Source organism: Strix aluco, chromosome 3, assembly GCF_031877795.1.
Source record: "Strix aluco isolate bStrAlu1 chromosome 3, bStrAlu1.hap1, whole genome shotgun sequence".
Lineage (NCBI taxonomy): Eukaryota > Metazoa > Chordata > Aves > Strigiformes > Strigidae > Strix > Strix aluco.
The window spans coordinates 59,782,372-59,787,831 of NC_133933.1; positions in this window are offsets into that span (position 1 = coordinate 59,782,372).

A 5,460-nucleotide genomic window follows, 5' to 3' on the forward strand; every position below is an offset into this window, starting at 1 on the left:
GTGTGTTTTAGGGAACAGGCTGTGTGCGCAGTGTATGAATCCTGCCTGATGTCCGTGGCTGAATCCAGCTTGCTAGGAGTGTACGATCTGCCACTTGCAAGGATTGAAGTTTTATCTTTTAAGAGGTGCAGTGATGTTTCACTGGGTTGTTACAGTCACCTCGAAGCCTGAGCAACTTGTCTGGTTGTTTCCAAGGATCAGGCAGTAGGAGACCTCCAGAGCAGAGGAACCAAGAGCCCATACCTGTATCTTGAAAACCCACAGAGACTTGAGAGTGCTCTGCAGAGCAGAGCAGTTTGGTGTGCCCTATGGGTGCTTTCTGTTTACGCAGCAGGAATTACTTGTTTATTTACTATTTCCATTCAAACTAGCCAGCTAACTTGAGGGTGTAGAGAATTACATGACTGTGTTTTGGAGGGAAGCTAGTGCACAGAGGGTGTGCACCAGCCCTGCTGATCGAGGCCACCTGGATGCTTCCTGCAATGTTTTGCAGTCAGTGCGTTTGAAACGGGCGGTAAGGCCTGGAGCGGGGGGGCTCTGCGTGGTAGGCTCTGGAGCGTTCAGCTGGCAGCAGTTCTCTCTGCCTCTGCAGGGCTTTTTGACAAGCTGTAGGGTTTTCGAGTGTGGAGGGACTGTGGAATTAACCATCAGCACAAAGAGGCAAACTAAAATGCCCAGAGGAAAACTCTGAACTTTCTGCTAGGAAGGGTGTTAACCCATTCTTACAACAAAACAGCAGTGTCTTCTTCCTTTTACTGGTTAATGTGCCCTAGGATGCGCTGCAGTTGATTCAAGTGCAGCTCACAGAAAGAGGATATGATTGCAATTCCTTCTTGATTTTGACATGATGCAAAGGATGAGTAATGCAAACCAAGCTTGTGATTTGTATCTCTGGTTCCATTTAGCTGATTTTGAACATACTGTGATGCAGTTAGAAAAATCAGTAATACTAATTACCTTTATGGAAGCCTTGTTCTTTGTCCCAAATGATGTGGAAGAGGTATTCTGCTGAAGTGAATGAGCAGCAGTCCTGGCTCAGAAGAAAAGCATGATGAGGTCATGCAAGCACATTGTGCAGAACAAAACAAAAACTCAGAGGGGAGCTGCTGCCCAAAAGGCAGCATGTGTGCTGGGGGATGCAGGAGATGATGAAGTTTGAAATTGGTCTTTTGTATTTCAGGACGTCCAGACTTTACACATCAAGAAGCGTAAATTAAGAGTTTAAATTCTGTGGTATACAATAGGTGGATTCAAGCATGTTGTTTAAGTTGGTTTTGTGGGTTCATACAGTTTGCCTTTGGCTCTATTTGAGTTTTTGTCCATCTACTTATAATTGTGAAAGGTGGAAGATCAGTAGTGGGAAGTGCGTAGACACTCTTAAGGTATAAACCCTTTTGCCTCTACTGTAATCAATATGTACTTGTGTGCTCTGAGCACCCGGTGGCAAGGTTTGGGTTTCTGTGTCTCAGCCAGGTTTGAGGAAATCAGCTTGGACTAAAACTTGGCCCTGTGCAGGTGGACACACTATAAACTTTCTTCTACCTGACCTGTTTACCTCCCACATTTCATCCTTGACACACAGGGCTGCTTTCTGTTCCAGGTGGTAGTTTTATAGGCAGCACAAATTCATAATGCAGCTGATGCATTCTGAGTTTTCCTATGAAAGGCTGTTACTGTTCTCTCACACGCTTGGCAGGGTGTTAATGAGATGCTCAGCAGAATGTGCTCAGGAACTAAAATCGTATTTCTTTAAATTATGAATTGAATGGACATAGTTATTGCTGAAATATGTATGGAGGAGATCCAGCTGCCTGTTGAAAATTGCTTGAAAGCTTCAGGAACGAGAAATGGAAAGAACTTGCTTTCTTTATCACACCAAACTTGAAAACTTGAGAGACTTTTAATTCTGTGCCTTTTTAACAAAACTCTGTTTTAGCAACAACAGACTATTTTCATAAAGACTGTTGACAGAGTTTCTCAGAGATCTCACTTTGATCTTTTAATGTTTCTTTGTAGTCCAGCCATTTTCATCATCTGGTTCTGAGGAACTGACCTGATAGATACTCTTGAAAATGTTCCCTGATGCTACTGAGAAGCTGAAATCCTTTTCTCAGCCATGTTTAGGCATATGTTTGCATCTTATGTCTTTGTTATGAACAGGTTAAGTATCTTGTTTACCATGTTCTGCCAAATCCTTTTTTTGCTATAATGGAGAAGGGGCATCTGAGGTTAATCAGTAACTTCTATTTCAGGTGCCTTATGGACTAGGAGGACACTCTCAAAGGCCTGTGGTTAGGGAAGTGGGTGATTCAGAGCACCTGCCTAGGAGAAGCTTGACTCCTCTGGCTATAGAGGCAGCCTCAGGATTGTCATCTCCTGTGCATGGAATTAGCCTTCAGGGATGCTTTTCCCATAGTCCCTGCTTTCAAATCCTTTCCAGTCCTGCACCCATTCAGGTTTCCTGCTCCCTCTGTATCTATGTTGTTCAGACATTTGTTTGGAATTTAGATATCTTTAATGAGTCTCTTTTGTGCATTAGAAGCTGGTAGTTGTGAAGAACTACGTTAAAATTTCTTGCTCTCTCCTCTTAAAATGGGATTAAACATTTCTGTTGGCCGAACAGCTGAGGACATCCTTGCAAGCTGTCTATCAGTCCTTCACAACACTGAATCTTTTTGCCTTGTCTGTTGTTTCTCAGCCTGCTCAAAGTACATTTTTCATTGATTTATAAGTAACTGTCAGCCAGGAGCCTTACAAATGCAAAAATTAAAATTCTAGCAGGTGTCTTTAAAAATGTGTTTCTGAGCTGGCTTCATGTGCTGAGTCAGTCCTTCTAGACCTTGTGTTTTAGAGCTCCAGCGCAGAGTGCAATGTTCAGCAAGCGTTCCTGTTGTATTACAAATGTATTTGTAGCCTTACATTTTCACTTTCTGACTTCTTTTAAGTAACTATTAGTTGAAAAATACATAGTAAAGGTATTTCTACCTTTTTTTTTTTCCGTTTACAGCATGGTTCCCTTTTGTTATTGAGGTCAAGCCGATTGCTTCATGGACTCTCATACTAATTACTACGTGTTCATTGCCTCTGACTGATCTTTATGCCCACCAGCTGTGTCTGAATCTTTTCTAGCTTTTTCCTTTGTTTTTACTCTTTAGCTTTTTGCTATTAGAAACCGAAAAATCCCAATTCCTGATGCTCATGAAAGCAGCAAGTGTAGACCTCAGTGATGCATGACTGTGAATTCTGTTGGGGCTTACTAGAAAGGCCCTCTCTTTGTTTTGGGGTGGCGTGTTTGTGTTGCCATTGGTTCGTGCTGCTGACTCGCTCTGTGGAGTTTGGGATTGAAACTCTTATGCTTTATCTAGGATTTAAAAAGCAAATGGAGCATCGCGCTGACCTATTTCAGCCTTTTTGTTTTGCAAATGTGCTTTTGGAACTCCCCCTGCTATAATCCTGCAGTGCTATGGAAAGACTACAGTGGGGATGTTCAGTCTAGGATCCCCTGCAAAAGTGGGCAGCAAGCAACCTGCATTATGGAAGAAAACTGACTTCTAATTATGGATAAAATTCAGGTAGGTATTGCCTGTTACTTTGAAAGAATTTGTGCCCTTAAGTGGTCTGAGCAGTAAAACAATTGAAAATATAAAGCCATCTAACTGAAATATGTACCTTGATCAACATTAAAATATACTGACAAAATAAACTGTAATGACCTCTCCTAATACACAGAGGAGTAATATCCACAGGTATGGGCTATCAGAGCAATCAGTATTCTCTGCTTACGTGTCTAAAGCACACTGGTAGTAAAAATAGGTGGACTGAGCATATTTCCCAGTGTGTGGATAGATACATGTCAGTGTTTAGGACAGGAAAAGCAGATCTGACAGACCTCAAATAGTGATGATTTTCACACAGAGTATCTGACTTCTGCAGCAGCACAAACACTCTATAAACTCCCAGGCTCCTGAAGTTTGCATGAGAAGCCATGAAAGCAATTAGCAATGAGACCATGAAGATGGGGTAGAAGCAGTGCCTGCTCAGAGCGCTCCTTTGCGATTGGAGAGAGTGCCCTGACCTTGGGAGTGGCTGGGAAGGGGCTACAGAAGTGGTGTCAGCAGGAGGCAACGGCTGGGAGCAGCCTGGGGAGAAGGGGACAGCACCTCCAGCATGTTGGCAAGGGTGTCTGGCCACAACTTCTGCTAGTGCTCAGATATGCTCTGACGCAGTAGTTCAGGATCACTTATTTAAAAGTCAAACAGCATGGAAGTTATTCAATTAAAACATGTTATCGAGACCAGTGTGTATTAATTGCAGGAGCTGACAAGCCAATCTGTTATTTTGCTAACTTTGTCTTGCTCTTCATCTTGCTGACAACACCCAGGCTTTCTGGTAGGGTACAAACTTTTTTTAATTTCAGTCCAGTTGTGGAGTTTGCGATTACCTGAGAAGTAACATGCCTCAGGCTGGTGGTCTGCACAGCAGCAACTGTCACCATCTCCCCTCCTAGAAAGAGTCCCTGGGAAGACTGTGGCAACTATAACATAGCGATAGCTAGACTCCTGGGCTACGCTTGCTGTCTGCTGCTCTCGCTCCAGCTCTGCTTGGAGGTGTTTATTCTTGGCTGTCGTATGTGAAATCCATGAAGGTTGATTCCACTCACAGCAGCACAGCAACAAAGCCTGCTGTCGGGTAAAGCAACTGGAAAGCTCAGCAGCTTCTCGCTCCATGGCTGTACTGGCTGGCTTGTGCTCCATGTGGGATCTCACTGTTGTCCTGCCCAGAAGAACAAAACCAAACCTTTTGTTTTGCTGGCTGCGTGCCAGTTAATGGGTTTCAGTAACGGGAGCACTATGGGCACAGTGAGAAAAGACTACTTTTCTTGCTGCTATGGTAAGATGGTGAAGGAGAATTAGATATTTAATTAAAACCCCAAACAAATTTCAGTGATGGGAAATAACACCCCAAAAACTAGATGGGCAGTGAGTCTTTCCTAGAAGGCTGTATTTAAAATGTCATCTTTTGGGTCTTGCACTATTTGCCATGCCTGCTGTAGGCTGGGATGGAAGAGAGGCCATGACAAGTTAGAAATAGGCAGCATCAGCAGAAGGTCTCCAGGACCCAGTGTGATGCTTAAGTACTAACAACCAGACTTTGCCTAACGTGGCAGGAGGGCTCTGAGCAAGGAGCACTGGCAATCAATTCCCTGTGCAGTTGGGACAGCCAGCTCTGTGACTGCTGTCCTGCTCAGCTCCAGTACTGCTTGAGAGACAGGTTCTGGAGGTAGATGCCCTGTTCTTCCTAAAACAAGGTATCTCAGCAGCCTCCCCCCACCATACACGTTCCAGCTTCTTTAAGGGCTGTTTCACAGAAAGGAGGAATGTACTTCTGTCTGTTCTCATGCTACAGTCTCGTAGCACAAAATTTATCTGGTAGCTGAAAATAAAGGCAATTCAAGAAATA